Raw genomic sequence first — 19,873 nt, 5'->3', positions numbered from 1 at the left:
GAGGCCAGAGTTAAATTTGTACTCTCTCTCTCTCTGAAGTGACTTCTCGCTATCTGCAAACAGCTCCACTGTCTGTGTGTATACTTAGTAGCCTCCAGATGCAGCCAGGATTCTCCGGCGCTGCAGCTGGACCCTATTGGTATACTGTGCTTTGGTCAAATCACATTCAGCATGCCCTCAGCTCGAATACGCATCGAACGAAGCAACTTATGGAGATGCAGCTCATTTTAATGGTTGGTCCCGGCCCGTGGAAGACGGTCCAGGGTTTTGGGTGGATCAAGATGGGAGCAAGTGGAGTGAGGGCTTGCCTCAGGCGGGACGCGAGTCGCCGGGTGCGAGCCCAGTGTCCCCTCAGTGTGCGACGTCGGGAGCCAGGGCGGTCAGTTGCCAGGATTTAAGCGAGAACGTCAGCGATAGGGATGAGAATGGCCATGACAAAGGGAAGGGGACGGGTGGGGACAGTATGGCGTGTAGTGGGGAGGAGAGTGGGGGAGAAGGGTGGAAAAAGGTGGAGAAGAAGAGTAGGGTAAGTGAGGGGAAGGGGAGTAAGAGGAAGAAAGAGGGGGGAGAGATAGCTTGAGTGGGTCAGAGGATGAGGGTAGAGGAAAGGGTTTTACAGAAGGGTTGAATATAGTGGTGCGATTTGAGGGAGGAGACCGAGTTGGGAATATAGAACCGGGTCAGCTGTCAAAACTCATTAGAGCACAGTTAGGAGGGGTGAGGTACAGAAAGGTGTTGGGGGATGGGAACCTGTTTATAGGGTGTGTACGTTTAGTGCAGATAGAGAAGGCAAGGGAAATGAGGAGCATTGGCAAAGTGAATGTCTGTAGAGTAGTGCGAGTAGGGGAGAAAAGGGAGGGTGGTTGCAAGGGGGTGATTAGTGGAATTCTAATCAAGGTTAGTATAGAGCAGCTGGTAGGAGATTTGGAGAGTAACGGGGGTAATAGGAAAGTTAAGAGTGCGGAAAGGATGACAAGAGGAGCCGAGAAGAAGGAGACAGAGACGATAGTAATTCAGTTTGAAGATGAGGTTAGTCCAAAAGAGGTATTTATAGGGTATATGGTGTATAGGGTTATGGAGTTTGTGGCGAAACCTTTGAGGTGTTACAAGTGCCAAGAGTTTGGACATATAGCCAAGACATGTAGGAAGGAGCAGATGACTATGGGAAATGTGAACAGGGAGACAGTGAGGCCCAGCGTTTCCGGTAGCCGGTAATTACCGGTATTTGACCGGCAAAATCTGTTGAAGTCCGACATATTTAATATCTCCGGTCTTAATGTCCGGTGAAAATAATTCCCTGAGTCTAAGCACAATTTGATTATTTGAATTGTATTAAAATAGGCTAAAATTAAATAGCCTATGCGATGAACGAAACGATCATTACATTTGTTTCCTCGTTGCTTCTAATAATGACAACGACGTTGTCAGCGAGAGCTTAGTGCTGGGTGTGCGAACTTTTGTGAAGCTGCAGAGCCGGAGCAGCAGCAGCACAATGCAGTATTCCAGCAGTACTCCAATTCAGCCATTTTCAATTCAATGTTGGGTGGGGGGCGCTGCTGTGCGGTTCCCAGAAAAGAGCCAATAACAGCTGAATCAGCTGCTCTGCAGCGCCATACTCTTTGCAAATAAGTCGTTGCGAGGTGGAGAGAGTCGTCACGCAAACCCACGATAATGTTGCTGTCTCTCTCTGCCAAATTTCTCAGTTCTTCGCTTGATATAATTAATACAAATGTCCAATATAACGGAATTCGTTAGCTCATAAAAATGTGATTATAACAGACTGCTGTTTAATGTCGGGCAGACTGCCCACCGACACCTCAAGTCGGCAGCAGCACGAAGTCACGAGGGACTTATTTTATTTGGAATATATTAATGACTGTATACGCAAAAGTAGCCTAGTTTTAAGTTAAAATATTATAAATGCCTTGATGATGTCATTCTTTATATAGGCCTATCAATTGTTTTTAAGCTCAATAAACTCTGACCGGAATTTATCCCATTTGTCCGGTAGATTGAAATCTACAGGACACTCAGACCTGCAAAAAAAATTCTAACGGAAACCCTGGTGAGGCCAATGTGTTGTAATTGTGGTGGGGAGCATAGTGTAGCGTATTGGGGTTGTGAGGCGATGAAACGAGAGGTAGTGGTCCAGCAGGTGAGAAGGGATTAAAGCAAAACAAATTCTCCTGACTGAACTTTTTTTCAGGCCAAGTCATATTCTTATTTTAACCTCCACTGTATTTATTTTTTAATAGCGTTAGTGTTTTAAGGGAGCCTACTTGTAGAGCCTACTGTCCTGACTGTGACTATAGACCCTACTGTTGTGGTCGTTGTGCCAGGCAGGGAGGCTGTGTGCTGGATGCAAGTCTTGTGGCTAGCTTCTGATTGATGGCGAGCTAGCACCCTTTTCCCATTACTTTGAACCATGAACTAAAAGGCTCGTTATCATACAAACAAGGGACTAAACACGTTTCGCAATTATGCCACAACAACAATGGACAGTCTACTCCCCACCGTTTGTATATATTTTTTTCCACCCACCCCCTCCTAATGTACAGTCTCCTACTCATCAATGTATATATTTACTGTTAGGATCTCTGGGTAACAGTACTGTATTATTTGCATATCGTATATGTGACAAATGTAACAGTACTATATGTCATGTATGTCCCTATGTCATAAATGTCATGATGTCATGTATGTTGTGTATGTCATAAATGTCACTATGAATTGAAAATGGGGGAACCTGATGATGTAAACAAGACAAACATCTTTCTCTGGTCTGCATCCCCTTAACAATTGTGTGTATTGCTACTGGATTTACCAGATCCAGAGTGAATGAATGAATGAAAACTTTATTTAATACACAAGACCCTCTTCTTGGGTAAGGTTTCGTCGATAATCCAATGTACAGTTACCCCCCCCCCCCACCCAACCTCCTCCAATGTACAGTTTCTTCATCAAATGTATATACACTCTTTTTTTAGACTATTTTTGTATCACAAACAGTACTGTATTTGTAAATCTGGTATGTCATAAATGTATAGATGTAGCAGTACTGTCTATCTGTATGTCATGTATGTCATATATGTTATGATGAATTGAAAATGGGGGACCCTGATGTAAACAAGACGAAAGTATTTCTCTGGTCTGCATCCCCTTAACAATTGTGTGTATTGAGCTGCAATCTGTTAATAAAATGTTCAATCAATCAATCAATCAATATTTAACAGATTGCAGAATGGGTACAATACAGTACAGCTCAATACACACAATTGTTAAGGGGATGCAGACCAGAGAAAGACGTTTGTCTTGTTTACATCATCAGGGTCCCCCATTTTCAATTCATAGTGACATTTATGACACACAACATACATGACATTTATGGCATAGGGACATACATGACATTAGGGGTGGACGGTATGGTCTAAAATTTATATCACGGTATAATTTGAAGCATAGACGGTAACGGTATATATCACGGTATCATCGTTTTTGATAAAAAAAATTTTTTTATTTTATATATATATATATATATATTTTTTTTATAAAATATATATATTATATAATTAGACTTGTACTTGTATTATCTGCGAGACATCGCCACCACGCAACAAGCTCCACTGTCTGTGTGTACTCTAGTAGCCTCCAGCTACTCGAGTAGCCTCGAGCAGAGCTACGGCCAGGATTCTCCGGCGCTGCACCTGGACCCTATTGGCATAACGTTACTTAACTGTGCTCATCAAGCCCTCAGCTCGAATACGCATCGAATCAGTGTTATAAGACATTGATATCAGGAGCTATCTGTAGCTACTGCTAGCCGGATATATAACGTTAATACAACGCCTCAGTGAATTATTTAGTTCAATGGGACATTTCGTTTTGAACGGTGAACTTACTTGCGTTAACGTGAGCTAACGGCTAACGGAGCTATCATACACGTCTACTCTACTAGACTTGATGTCAGCGTTTGTTGATGTCAGGAGCTATCGGTAGCTGGCCGACTAGATACCGTTCGGTTAGACAATGCCTCATCATGTATTAAACTAAAAGTGAATAGTTGACTGGGTCATTTTGTAACGGTAGCTAAGCTAACGTTAGCTCAGGGAGACGTCCCGTCCCACTAGACTACTCAGTAGACCCGTGTTTACATGCGTGCGGGAGGGGCTGGCACGCCCACTGCGCGAAGCCTCCTAAATAACTTTTTCCAGTTCGCACATATCTATTATCTATGACTAATTCTATCTATTTTTAGGGGCAAATGCGAGTGAAATAGTCGCGCAGTGGTTACATGACGTCATTGCTATTTTAGAGCTGCACTACCGGTTACACGGTATAGGCAAAATCCATACCGTAGAGCAAATTCATACCGTTTATACCGTATACCGTTTATACCGTCCACCCCTACATGACATACAGGAATATAGTAATGTTACATTTGTGACATATAGCCTAGTACTATTCTTACTACCGTATATTAAACTTTGGATTCATCTTTTGTGGTGGCTCAACATTATTCACACGGAACTATGTGTTGGGGATAATGGTTCCGCACGGACCATATTGTTTGTTACATTGCTGTCGGCAAACTCGCTCAGAGTGTCAACAGAGTGTTGACATTGAGTTGATGTTAGCTGCTAGCTGGCTCCCCGAATCCACAACAGCCAGGCAGCCAACCGTACAAAATACAGTCTCAGCCAATCACATCGATGTGTACAGTTAGTTAGCTCCACTCCATTGCGAATTAAAAGTTAGCCAGCCAGGACAGCCCGTATTAGCAAGCTACTGTTGCTAGGTAGCTAACGTTAGCCACCCGAAGATAGGTAGCTAGCTAACGTTAGCCACAGCTTCAAAAACGAATTTCAATTATGTTATGAGCTATCAGCTAGCCAGCTAGATAACGTTAGACAACGCCTCGTGTAGTAAACTAAAGTGAATAGTTTATTGGGCCATTGTTTAATGCTTCAGTGGTGTTAAAAGAGGACCTGCACGCTTGCTATCTTCGGTGCAAATGATACGTGACAAGACGGGTCTGTGAGGGGGAGGGCACTGCGAGCAGCGTGTGTGTGCGTCAAGCTCACGTTTGATTGGTTAGAATGGTCAAAACGCCCTTTTTCATGATATTTGACGGCTCTGATTGGCTAAATGTCGTTTCAATCTGTATGCATCTACAAATCATATTATACCAGGTAGCCAATTCCGTCAGACTCCAAATCAAATTGAAAAAAAAAAAAAAGACAAAAGGAACGCTTTAATGCATGATTTAGACTAACTGGAGTGTATTTGGACTAACTGGAGTGTATTTGGACTAACTGGAGTGTATTTAGAATAGATATTTAGACTAGATATTCGTAGACTTAGGATAGTGTTATATTTGTAGACTTAGGATAGTGTTATATTTGTAGACTTAGGATAGTGTTATATTTGTAGACTTAAGATAGATTACATCCCTATATTTGTATCAGGGTGGGCTGTACATACACACATATATCTATTATTGATAGAGTATATACTAGGGCTGACCCCGATTAGTCGAATAATCGATCGAAAGGAGCCGTAGTAGGGCTTATCAAAATAAATGGTTTGGTTCCGGTTGCCGACGTTTCATACAAATCTTAGTCAAACCTTTAGTATTATGGATATTAAACATGCTGGCAGAGTACATGCATCCATGTTGTCGTGAACATTTTAATTAAATAAAGAAATTCCCTATCCATAGTTGCCGTGGGAAAAAATTTAATAAAAAATAAAATAAATTCCCTACCTACCCATGGCCTTAACTGACAACCAACAGGAACCAAACAATTTATTTTGTTAGGCCTAGGGCTCCAGACTAACTTTTTACATTGGTTGCACCAGTGCGCCTAACTTTTTCATTTAGGTGCACCAGCACGTCATTTAGGTGCACCCAAACATTTTCACCGCGCCTTTTGCCGCTGCAATAATACATTTTAAGCGTTACCTTTACCATTACCTATTTTGTCAGTTCCCATACACATTAGTCATTTCTTAAGATGTTATGTAAATTATTGTAAAAAATAACATTGTATTACAGTTAGCTCGCAAAGTCCAATCCTTCACTTTTTATGTCTATTTGAACACATTCAGCTCAGCTCCAGTTAGAGCTGTCCCAAGCCTGCTTTTGGGATTCGAACATTCGCCAGGGTTTTTCGAAAAGATGTTCAAACCATCGTTTTTAATCATGCAAACAATTTGCTCCTAAATAAAGGGTGGTGTAGTCTGACGTCACTTAAGTTTGGACCGCCCGCGAGGTCCACCCGTATAGGGATTTATCATTGGGAAAATAGATTATGGGCTATTGTAACAATTCTACCTCATGAACTTCGGAAGGCTTTCCATTTTTACACAAAATGAGTTCCCTTCTATCACTAACATTATTTGTTAAGCATTTTTGGTTGAAATAAAATTAGGCGTTTTTTTACAATTAATTGTGAATATTTTCATGTTGAGCTATAGATTGTGGATGAATACGGTATGCACAGACAGGTACACCATCCAAGTGTTGATGCTTTATTTGTTTTAAACGAGACGATTTAGAAATGGGCAATGGTCAAATTTCATTGTGTTTTCAAGATGGTGGACCGGCCGGAAACAGCAATCATGTAACCACTACACCTCATTCAAGGGTACTACGACTATGCTTGCACCTCATGGTACCAAAGCACCTCAAAGGCGCTAAAAACAAGATTACAAACATCACAAAACAAACTGGTCAGACTACTGCTTGACCTTACCCCCAGAACCCACCTCACCCCTGCCCACTTTGTCGTCTACTCTAAGCCATCCTAGGTTGTCAGAGTACAGCAACTTGCAATGGGCCTGGTCTACAAGATACACTACACCACACAGGTACCCATGTACATTTCGAAATACTTCCCAAAGGTCAGTGAATACCACGCCCACAACACCAGAGGGAGCTCCACAAATCATGTGCAACCCAGATTCGGCTCAAACAAGGGACTAAACACGTTTAGCAATTATGCCACAACAATGTGGAACGCCGTAAAACGATGTGAATCCCTACCCACATTCAAAACCGCTCAATCGCTTTACAGCGTTATTGCCCGCCATGCCCATTCTGCCAATATCGCTGTACAGCGATTTTGAGATCAATATTTAATTTTTTTCACCATGGCATTCATAATTCATATATACACCCGCAACGCTGCAGCTGGACCCTACAGGTGAAGGCAACGACGGCTCAATACCGCCGCCTGGTGGATGGTCGGGCGAGTTACACTTGCCGACAGGATATGGGGGCTGTGCGTCGATTAGATTCATCCGGCCGTCAGATATTGTTGCATGACTCCCGACAGACACAATGTACATAATGGATCGCTTTATAAACTTAATAATAGATATGATTTCGGCGTTTATTGCGACATACAAACCGGAAATGGACCTAGGCGATCGACGTCGTATACTTGGGATCTTTCACCGCCAGTCTCTTTGGCCCACGGTAAGAGGAATATAACGTTATTTTCATCCCGATTGTGCATTTCCTTGTTTGCAAACCATTTGATCAATATATCCACCCATACTACATAAAGCAGTTACTGATGATCGGGGAATTATAAACGACCCCCGCCCCCCATTCCTCCACGCATTAATGAACAATTAAAAAAGTTATAGCCCTGCAAAGAAGGTAAACATCTCCATAGGCTTTCAACGGTGGCAGAGAGGGGTATGAGATGGGCACAATGCCCGGCGGGCAATGTGTTAACACATTAATTGCCAAGAACGAGTTAACGCGTTATTGCGCGCCAATCGAATATCATCAACGAGTAAACTCGTTATTGTGATCGTTATTTCTTTTTAGTGATGCACCGATGTGAAAATTGTGGCAGATACCGATAACCGATATTAATATTGCTGTTCTGGCCGATACCGATATTTACCGATGTGGATATCTCTGTATAGAAAACACTTTTTTATTTTTTTTTTTACTTTTGTAACTTATTTTCAGAAATGACAGATATTTTCAAACTATTTAAGGCCAAAACATGTATTTAAATATAAAGGCCCATATCGGCCCCATCTTGATATCAGACCGATACCGATGTGTAAAAAAACGGCCATAGCGGTCGATATATCGTGCATCACTACGGTATTTCTTTTATTCGCTATTGCCATTCATAATTCATCCACCAAGGCTCTGGGAAACTCTGACACTGTCTGCGATTGCAGCGGCCCGATACCGCCGCCTGGTGGATTTCGGCCGATGTTGCACTTACTTTTCTACGGGAAGTATGACTCTGTGCGTCGGTGAATGTCTTCCCGACGCAGTTTTCTTGTAACTCGAGATGCGAGAATCATTAAGCTTTTGGAGTTTATGGTGTCGGCCAAATGGACATACGATCTAGCAGATGGCAATCAAATAATTGGAAGATTTTTCCTCCTATCATCGGCCAGCCACTTGCGTTCTAGGAATTACCGCAGACCACGGTATTAAACGACAATGTATTAATGGAAAAATATAACGTTCCCACATCCTGAACGATAGATACCCATAGTAATGCAGATATAGCTATACTATTTAAATAGTTATAGCCCTGCAAAGAAGGTGAGCAACTCCATAGGCTTACAGCGCTGACATCAGAGCTATAAGATGCTCATATTGCATGGCGGGGATTGTGTTAAAGAGCACCTACAGGGAGGCTGCAATTCTAAACTGGCCACCGTAAATGTTTACCGCCCCCCCCCCCTCCTAATGTACAGTCTCCTCCCCACCGTATGTATATTTCTCCCACCCCCCCCCCCCCCCTCCTAATGTACAGTCCCCTCCCCATCATATGTATATACTCTTGTCAGGATCTATGGGTAACAGTACTGTATATTTGCATATCGTATATGTCACAAATGTAACAGTACTATATACCTGTATGTCATGCATGTCCCTATGCCATAAATGTCATGATGTCATGTATGTTGTGTATGTCATAAATGTCACTATGAATTGAAAATGGGGGACCCTGATGTAAACAAGACAAACGTCTTTCTCTGGTCTGCATCACCTTAACACATTGCCCGCCGGGGGTTATGCCCATCTCCCCTCTCTGCCAGCGCTGTAAGCCTATGGAGATGTTTACCTTCTTTGCAGGGCTATAACTTTTTAAATTGTATTGCTATATTGACATTACTATGGCCCATTCAACATCGATTATCTATCGTTCAGGATGTGGGAACGTTATACTTTTTCATTCATACATTGTTGTGTTAATACCTTCTAGAATATAAGTATGTTTTTAATCTTTTCTGCTGTAATTCCAAAAACGCTAGTTATAGGCCCAAACGCATATATAGATTATCGATTGCCGTTTCTTTCCTATACAGGCTATATTAAAAAATTCAAATGTATATGATCGGTATACATTATGCTTCATCATGCGTGGAGGAAAGGGGGGGGGGGTCGTTTATAATTCCTTGATCATCAGTAACTGCTTTATGTAGGTTGGGTGGATATATTGATCAGATGGTTTGTGTGCTGAAGGGTCTGCAATTAGGTAAAATTAGACCTAAAATAATCCCCCTTTAAGTTAATATGTGGGAGTTAAGTTATTATTTACCACATAATGTTACACTGTCTGCCTATTGATTGCATCTCAGGTTATATGACGGTGCTGCCATCTAGTGGGCCAGAGGTGGTTTAGTGTTCCCTCGTATCTGCGTCACTTCCTCTCCATGAGCTTGTGACGTTGAACTTGACTCGGACACGGAAGAGAGCGGACGTACACACAGCGTTGCTCTCGTTAACGTTATAGTTTGACGGTGACCAAGTATGTAAAGTGGCTTACCAAGCGGACATTATACCACCAAGAGAGAGTGAGTTTTAGTACCCAGCTAATTTGATGTTTAGTGAACGTCTGGGATTAGCATATTACAGCAGACTATAGTATTCCCCATCTATCGTTACCAGTTAGCCGAAGCTAGCTAGCTCGGCGCTAATACCTAAAGTAGCTTCGGCTCATGCTTCGATAGCTGCTCTATACTGGACATATCAGTCGATATATAACACAGACCAGAGAACATTTAGATAAGGTCTGTGTCGCTGTAAAAGGAGTAAAGGACACAACTAGTCCTTAAGCAGTAGCCTGTGGTACAGAGGGGACCAGCGTGTCTGCAGCAGCTGTCGGCGTGCGCCATGCAGCACCACGGAGCGGAGCGAGACACTCGGACCACCACAGCGGAGCATCTGGTCTGCAGGAGCAGACTAGTGGCGCCTATTGGACCGGGCAGCGTCTTCCCGCCCTCATCAACACGCAGCGGTCTACTACTCCTCATCACCTCCATCTCTCTCATCCTGCAGAGGGAATTGTTCCTCTGTCACAGTGGTAACCGCGGCAACGTTTGGCCAGAACACTTTATTAGAACTATTTGGGCGCCCATCTAAATTTAGTAATAGTATTTAATTAGGCTTTGTGTAATGTGATAACAATATTTTGTATGTATCTTTTTCCCCTTTTTTGCTTATATAAAAGCATTATGTTTCAAACAGTTTCCTCGCTCTTTCTAGTTTAGGTGACTCCATTTTAAGTTATTCACTCAGTTGTGTATTTGGTACAATTAGTTTAAGAGTTAAGGCATCCTACCACACCCCCTAAGGTGATAATTATATACAGTCCTCTAAGCTCCCGCACAATTTGGTCACTTCGAGCCGGAGTTAAACCAGATAGGATGTCACAAAAGAGCGAGGTAGGTTCAAAGGCCCCCCCCCCCCCCCCTTCCCTGAAGGGAAGACACGTGCTCCTAGAGAGCGTAGATTACCCTCCCGACTAGATGACTGTGTCCTGGGTACACCCAGTAGCCCTAGTTCGGAGAGCAATCAGAATGTGCTATCAGCTGACCGGACAGTAGGGGACTTTACAACCCAGACGGCAGGCACACCCCAGCTAGTAGAGGGTGCTTCTGCCACACCACAGTTAGATCAGACGGCAGGCACACCCCAGCTAGTAGAGGGTGCTGCTGCCACACCGCAGTTAGATCAGACTCTGAGAACAGAGTCAGACCCGACTGACACCCCCCAGCGGCCTGAAGAGAAGAAGAGACACCAGGTGGCAGTCTCATGTAGTGAAGACATAACTACCTTCTCGCCACTGGATACCGCCAACCAAGATGAGTATGATGAGCAAGATGAGTCTGAAGAAGAAGAGGAGAGTGACTCCGCTGAAAACGACTCGCAACCTGGAGAGGATATTAATCCCCCAGACAGAGTGGAGCCACGCGGCAGGCAGGACTTCAATCACTTCCAACCGGGAGAGTTCTTCCTAGACACTCGCAGAACTAGTAGGCCCCCCAGCAGAGCACAAAGCAGAGGGAGCGTTACCAGCCAAACAGGACTCATGTTCCAATGCATGCAACAACAACGCGAAGATGCCCTCGCAAGAGAGGAGTGGCTCCACCGAGATGCGCTCGACAGAGAGAGAAGAGCCGCGGAAGCACTGGAGCGGGAGCGCGATAGAGCGGCAGCCCAGGCCTTGGAGAACACCCGGCTCGCTACCGCCCAACTGCAATCGGCCTCTGCCTCCAGGCAATCATCAAGAGCATCCACTAGGAATAACTCACCCCAGCGCCGCCAGCCTGAAAGGGAGGAGCACCCGGCTACGTATCCCCGACCCCGAAGAAGGGACAAGGCCGACTCCGAAGACCTGGAAAGGCGACTGGCTCGTCTGCAGGAGGAATATACGGCACCAAGAGAGGCGCCACCCCGCTCTCAATGTGAGCGGCTACCCGCCACACACAGAGCAACCTCCAGATCCCATCAACATTGGCCCGTAACTGCACCGGCCCCTAGGTACGACCCGCTCCCACAGCGCCCACCAGGGAGCGCCATCCCATTCTTCAAAGACAATTCTAGAAGTCAGTACCATGACATGAGGATGTGTCTGGAGTTCCTCCTGGGCGCCGCCAACCACAGCGAGCAACAGAAGTTCCTCGAGCTGTCTATGCACTGTAGGCTGCCTGCGGCCAAGCTCATATGCACTGCCAACGCATACTCCCCCACCCCCTATACTTCGTCTCTCCAGGCCCTGGACGAGCGCTGGGGACGCCCGTGGGACCACATATTGGAGGAGATCCACGAGCTGGGAGAAATGGCAGACATAAAGGACGACCACGCCCTGGACGCATACTCCTTGAAGGTACAGGCTCTGGTGAGCCTCCTGACGTTCCAAGGAGCCGCCGGCCGCACTGAGCTCTATGCAGGCTCCAACGTAGAACGCTTCGTCAGGAAGCTTCCAAAGGAAAGGGAAGAGAGGTTCCGACGGGAACACGAGCGTCTCCACCCCCAACAGCCACTGTCTACCCTGATGGAGCTCTCAGAGTTCCTGAAGTCGGAGATGAGGCACATCCGCCTCCCCAAGCGGGAAGAGCCGAGAGGCAGTGGACGAGACAAGTCCGACCGAACGGGGCGGCCCGTTAGGGTGCTGACCACCGTACATGAAACCAGATCAAAGGAGCACCAAGGGCCCCCGAAAGGCCAACGAGGCTTCTCCTCCCAGAAGAAAGGAGAGAAGAAGACTCCGCCGCCATGCCAGTGCTGCACAGAGGTCCACTGGCTAGACAACTGTCCCGGGTTCAAGGAGAAGACTACAGAGGAAAAGAAACAGTGGATAATAGAGAATAAGCGGTGCTGGAAGTGCGCCCGTGAGCACAGAGCAAAGGACTGCACCCTCAAGGGACCCTGCAGACAGAGCGGGTGCGGGAAGATCCACCTCACGGCCCTCCACGACCTCAACAATAGAGACGACAAGGCTAAGCCTTATGTGGCGGAAGTCCGTGATGAGCCCTCTAGAGAGCTACGCAACTACTACGTGGGCCCCGTGAGAGGCAGCACTCCCCGCGTGCTGTTGAAGATTGTGCCGGTGGTCCTGCGGAACCGCGACAAGACTCTGGAGACCTACACGGTTATTGACGATGGCTCGGAGCGCACGCTGCTGATGCGTGAGGCTGCCATCGCCCTTGGACTCGTGGGCGACGCAGAGGAGCTGGATCTCCTCACCATCCAACCAGGGCGCACCACTATTCAAGGAGAAAGTGTGGCCCTCACCCTCACACCGGCCGGACGGCCGAAGGAAGTCTTCAAAGTGAGCCGCGTATTCACAGCTGCCGGGTTGTGCCTCTCCAGTTACGGCTACCCGATGGAGTCCCTCATGAAGAGGTACCCACATCTCCGTAATCTGGGGATCAACGCTGCAATGGAGGTGAAGCCCACCCTCCTGCTCGGCTCCGATAATGTGAACCTCACTTTACCCAAGCACATCATCCCGGGTCCACCCGGATGTCCCGTCGCCCTGGAGACTCCGCTAGGCTGGACCCTGCAGGGCCCCATCAGTCTAAGAAATCTGAACGCCCGTCAGACCCACTGCCTCTTCATTGGAGCGGGGCACGAAGACGAGGCATTGCTGGAGAATGTTCAGAGGTTATGGCAGCTGGACATTGCTCCATACAAAAACGAGAAGATACACACTCGCTCCAAAGAAGATAAGGCGGCGATGGATCTTCTCCAAGCCAAGACCAAGCGTGTCTGCGTGCGCGGTGTCCTCAGATACGCCACACCGCTCTTGAGAAGAGAGCCCATGCCGACCTTCAAGGTTCCCCCAGGAGTAGCGAAGCCGTGTCTGCTTAGCACTGAAAGAAGACTCAGCAGAGACCCCGAGACGGCTGCCGCCTACGCCACAGAAATGAGCAAGCTCATAGAGTCTGGACTCGTCAGGAGGCTGAAGCCTGAGGAGGCGGAAAGGAGTACCGAGTCATGGTACCTTCCACACCATAACGTTAAGCACAACGGAAAGAACAGAGTGGTCTTTAATTGCAGCTTTCAAGTGCGCCAGCAGAACCTCAACCGCTATCTCCTGCCCGGTCCGACTCTGACCCCTCCTCTCCTCGGAGTCATGGTGCGCTTCCGACGACAGAAGACCGCCATCAGTGGCGACATCAAACGCATGTTCCATCAGGTGTGTTTGCTCGACGAAGATAAGCCACTCATGAGGTTCTTGTGGAGAGAAAACCCAGACGACCCGGAACCGTCCATCTATCAGTGGGAGGTGCTGCCCTTCGGGACGACCTGCAGCCCGTGTTGCGCCACCTACGCCCTGCAGCTTCATGTCGACGACGGCGCCGCACCCCCCGGAGTCTCCGATGCTGTCCACCACAGTTTCTATGTGGACAACTGCCTCCACAGCGTGGAGACCGCGGAAGAGGCCTACAAGCTGGTGCATGACATACGCACCTTCCTGGCCACCGCTGGCTTTGAGGTCCGCCAGTGGGCCACCAACGACCCTGAGGTCGTCCGAGACCTCCCAGACGAAGCGAAGGCTGACAGCAGCGAGACCTGGCTCTCCCAGTCAAGTGAGGACGCCCAGGAAATGACTCTGGGTCTCCTCTGGCGTTTCAAGTCTGACACCCTGTGTTACCGGAAAAAGAAAATCGAAACTCGCCATTACGTAACCAGGAGGTCGATCTACAGTACTCTGGCGAGTCAATATGACCCGTTGGGTTACATCAACCCCTACACGACTCGTGCCAAGGCTCTGGTCAGCGAGCTGTGGACTGAGGCGAAGGGATGGGATGACCCCCTACCAGAGGCACTCGGGGCGAAGTGGAAGAAGTGGGAAGAAGAGCTCCCCACCCTCCAACAGATAGAGTTTCCCAGGAGCTACTTTCCCTCGAGCGTCAGTCTGACCGGCAGCCAGCTCTCCCTTCATGTATTCTGTGACGCGTCTGAGAAGGCATATGGTGCAGTAGCGTACCTGCGCGCGGTGGAGCCCGACGACACAGTCCACGTCTCCTTCATTCTTGCACGCTCAAGAGTTGCACCCAAGAAGCAGCAATCCATTCCCCGGCTGGAGCTCTGCGCAGCTCTAAGTGGAGCCCAGTTGGGAAAGATGCTGAAGGAAGAGCTGCACCTCCCCCTTCACGCGGTGTCGATGTGGTCTGACTCCACAACAGTCATCCAGTGGATCCAGTCGACTTCGTGCAGATATAAAGTATTCGTAGGAACAAGGGTGACAGAGATCCAAGAGCTTGTGGGGATCAGCTGCTGGCGATACGTTTCGACAGATGTCAACCCGGCGGACGTGATCACCAGAGGTGCGACCCTCGAGGAATTGGCACGTCCCAACCTCTACCACCGTGGACCCGACTACCTACGCAAGCCAGAAGAAGACTGGCCTTCTCCTCCGAACTTGGAGAACGCAGAGGTGGAGGTGGAACTTAAGAAGTCCATCTTCTGCGGCCTCACTGGACTCCAAGACCCTTCAAATACTGACGGTCCCAAGGTTGAGGATTGCCAGACCCTAGAAGAGCTCCAAGTACGTACCTTCCACCACCGGAACCCCGGTCCCGGAGACCCGACCCCTCTCAGCGCCGACGACTACGCCGCAGCTGAGATCATGTTGCTGCAGAGGGTGCAGCGGGAGGTCTTCCAGATCGAGATGGCGTGCTTGGGACGGAAGATGGAGCTACCAAGAGACAGCAAGCTGAGGCTACTGGCCCCCGAACTGGACGAGAAAGACCTCATACGTGTCGGAGGCCGCCTACGACGGGCTCAGGGCCTCACTGAGGACAGCAAACACCCCATCCTACTCCCCTCGAAGCATCCGGTGACTAACTTGGTGATTCGTCACTATGACACCAAATTGTATCACCCTGGAGCGGAGCGGCTCTTCGCGGAGCTCAGGAGAAGGTTCTGGATACTTCGCGGCCGGGAGGCTGTGCGGCGTTACCAACGGTCATGCACAGACTGCCAGAAGCTCAGAGCCCAACCCATCATGCCACGAATGGCTGACCTCCCATCCTGCCGCCTCCGTCTCCAAGAAGCGCCCTTCCACAACACGGGCATGGACTGCTTCGGGCCCTTCACCATCAAGGCGGAGATCGGGAGAGCAACTGCTAAGAGATGGGGAATCATCTTCAAGTGCCTCACCACGAGAGCCGTCCATCTCGAGGTGCTGGCTGAAATGACAACAGACAGCTTCCTCCAGTCATTCCGTCGATTTACTGGAAGGAGAGGGCGACCCCATACCTTATGGTCTGATCACGGGACGAATTTCAAGGGAGGAGAAGCTGAACTCATCAAGAGTTACCACCAGATGAGTGAGGAGTTGAGGGACGAGCTGGCCTCCCAACAGGTCACCTTCTCCTACAACCCTCCAAATGCACCCCACTTCGGTGGAACGTGGGAGAGAGAGGTCAAGTCAGTAAAGGCTGCTCTAGCAGCCGCGCTCAGAGGACAGGTTCCGAAGGCAGAGGTCTTCAACACCGTGCTGGTGGAGATTGAAGCCATTCTGAATTCCAAGCCACTGGGGTACGTCAGTAGCGACGCGGCCGATCTCGACCCCATAACACCCAACAGCCTTTTGATGGGGCGGCGAGACGCGGCCCTTCCCTTTGCGGTCTACGCCTCCACCGAGATCATCGGCAGAAGACAATGGAGGTATAGTCAGGCTTTAGCCGACCAATTCTGGAAGAGGTTCACCACCGAATATCTCCCATCGCTGCAAGGCCGCCGCAAGTGGATCACTGAAAGAGGCAACCTAGAACCAGGAACCCCAGTCATGATCGTGGATCAGGCGCTTCCCCGAGCCCGCTGGCTCACCGGAGGGGTGAAGAGTGTGGTAAAAGGGCAAGACGGAAGAGTCCGCTCTGCTATCGTGGAGGTCGGAGGAAGAACATACCACAGACCAGTGGCTCGACTGATCCGACTACCCCCGTACTCTGACTCTGACCAGCCTGAGTGACTACTAGACATTCAGCAGACCTCAGTACTGATTAGCGCCGCAAATCAGGGGGCGGCTGTGCTGAAGGGTCTGCAATTAGGTAAAATTAGACCTAAAATAATCCCCCTTTAAGTTAATATGTGGGAGTTAAGTTATTATTTACCACATAATGTTACACTGTCTGCCTATTGATTGCATCTCAGGTTATATGACGGTGCTGCCATCTAGTGGGCCAGAGGTGGTTTAGTGTTCCCTCATATCTGCGTCACTTCCTCTCTATGAGCTTGTGACGTTGAACTTGACTCGGACACGGAAGAGAGCGGACGTACACACAGCGTTGCTCTCGTTAACGTTATAGTTTGACGGTGACCAAGTATGTAAAGTGGCTTACCAAGCGGACATTATACCACCAAGAGAGAGTGAGTTTTAGTACCCAGCTAATTTGATGTTTAGTGAACGTCTGGGATTAGCATATTACAGCAGACTATAGTATTCCCCATCTATCGTTACCAGTTAGCCGAAGCTAGCTAGCTCGGCGCTAATACCTAAAGTAGCTTCGGCTCATGCTTCGATAGCTGCTCTATACTGGACATATCAGTCGATATATAACACAGACCAGAGAACATTTAGATAAGGTCTGTGTCGCTGTAAAAGGAGTAAAGGACACAACTAGTCCTTAAGCAGTAGCCTGTGGTACAGAGGGGACCAGCGTGTCTGCAGCAGCTGTCGGCGTGCGCCGTGCAGCACCACGGAGCGGAGCGAGACACTCGGACCACCACAGCGGAGCATCTGGTCTGCAGGAGCAGACTAGTGGCGCCTATTGGACCGGGCAGCGTCTTCCCGCCCTCATCAACACGCAGCGGTCTACTACTCCTCATCACCTCCATCTCTCTCATCCTGCAGAGGGAATTGTTCCTCTGTCACAGTGGTAACCGCGGCAACGTTTGGCCAGAACACTTTATTAGAACTATTTGGGCGCCCATCTAAATTTAGTAATAGTATTTAATTAGGCTTTGTGTAATGTGATAACAATATTTTGTATGTATCTTTTTCCCCTTTTTTGCTTATATAAAAGCATTATGTTTCAAACAGTTTCCTCGCTCTTTCTAGTTTAGGTGACTCCATTTTAAGTTATTCACTCAGTTGTGTATTTGGTACAATTAGTTTAAGAGTTAAGGCATCCTACCACACCCCCTAAGGTGATAATTATATACAGTCCTCTAAGCTCCCGCACAGTTTGCAAACAAGGAAATGCACAATCGGGATGAAAATAACGTTATATTCATCTTACCGTGGGCCGATGAGACTGGCGGTGAAAGATCCCAATTATTCTACGCCGATCGCCTAGGTCCATTTCCGGTTTGTATGGCGCAATAAACGCCGAAATCATATCGATTATTAAGTTTAGAAAGCGATCCATATGTACTATAGTGTCTGTCAGGAGTCCCGTAGCGAGATGTGACTGCCGGATGATTTTCCTCGATGCACTGATGGCACATCCTGTTTGTGAGTGTAACTCGCCCGACCATCCACCAGGCGGCGGTATTGAGCCGTCGTTGCAGTCACATCTAGGGTCCAGCTGCAGGACCGGGGGTGGGTGGATGAATTATTAATGCCACGGTGAAAAAATTAAATATTGATCTCTCAAAAGACAACGCATGGCGGCCAATAACGCTGGACAGCATTTTTTGGCGCTGGAAGTGTTAACAATTGTGTGTATTGAGCCGTACTGTATTGTACCCATTCTGCAATCTGTTAAATAAAGTTTTCAATCAATCAATCATTCACCTCCCTCTGGTATTTTATGGCCACTTCCGTCCACGCCTCACTCCAGCGTACTTGACTTACTCACAGGTTTTTTCTAGTTCAGTACTGTAGAGTCTTGACTTTAGGCACACATAGCGAATGAATGAATGACAACTTTATTTAACAGATGAGAATAGTCCTGTTTTATTGTAGGGTAAGTGGACCATTTATCTGCCAACCTTGGACACATTTATCTGCCAACCTTGGACACATTTATCTGCCAACCTTGGACACATTTATCTGCCAACCTTGGACACATTTATCTGCCAACCCTTATCTGCCAACCCTAGACACATTTATCTGCCAACCCTGGACACATTTATCTGCCAACCTTAGACACATTTATCTGCCAACCTTAGACACATTTATCTGCCAACCTTAGACACATTTATCTGCCAACCCTAGACACATTTATCTGCCAACCCTAGACACATTTATCTGCCAACCTTAGACACATTTATCTGCCAACCCTTATCTGCCAACCCTAGACACATTTATCTGCCAACCTTAGACACATTTATCTGCCAACCCTAGACACATTTATCTGCCAACCTTAGACACATTTATCTGCCAACCCTTATCTGCCAACCTTAGACACATTTATCTGCCAACCCTAGACTCATTTATCTGCCAACCCTAGACTCATTTATCTGCCAACCCTAGACTCATTTATCTGCCAACCCTAGACTCATTTATCTGCCAACCCTAGACTCATTTATCTGCCAACCCTAGACTCATTTATCTGCCAACCCTAGACTCATTTATCTGCCAACCCTAGACTCATTTATCTGCCAACCCTAGACTCATTTATCTGCCAACCCTGGACACATTTATCTGCCAACCTTAGACACATTTATCTGCCAACCCTGGACACATTTATCTGCCAACCCTAGACACATTTATCTGCCAACCCTGGACACATTTATCTGCCAACCCTAGACAATTTATCTGCCAACCTGGACGTGCCACATGCAAACCCCTGCTGTTCGCACAGCAAATTATTGTACATAGTTTGCATATGTACACATTTTTGCATACATGCAACAGTGAGGGGTGTACCACTATGATGATGTCTGTCCATTTCTGTTTCACCTGCCTGGCTAACCCTAAACATAGATTACCAAGGACACCTAACCCTAGATTACCAAGGACACCTAACCCTAGATTACCAAGGACACCTAACCCTAGATTACCAAGGACACTAACCCTAGATTACCAAGGACACTAACCCTAGATTACCAAGGACACTAACCCTAGATTACCAAGGACACTAACCCTAGATTACCAAGGACACCTAACCCTAGATTACCAAGGACACCTAACCCTAGATT

At 47.5% G+C, this 19,873-nt stretch overlaps 1 protein-coding gene across 1 annotated transcript in view; it reads right to left on the bottom strand.

Annotated features, from left to right (window-relative positions):
* Positions 1 to 19,873, bottom strand: part of LOC311232766 (uncharacterized protein) — a gene marked incomplete at its 3' end in the record, with an annotated part of 104,421 nt that overhangs the window by 73,576 nt on the left and 10,972 nt on the right. The window lies entirely within an intron of this gene.

This window comes from Notolepis coatsorum, assembly GCF_963971535.1.
Source record: "Notolepis coatsorum genome assembly, contig: SUPER_7_unloc_5, whole genome shotgun sequence".
NCBI classification, from domain to species: domain Eukaryota; kingdom Metazoa; phylum Chordata; class Actinopteri; order Aulopiformes; family Paralepididae; genus Notolepis; species Notolepis coatsorum.
Note: the sequence above shows the minus strand (reverse complement) of the source record. Positions and strands in the feature narration are given on the sequence as shown.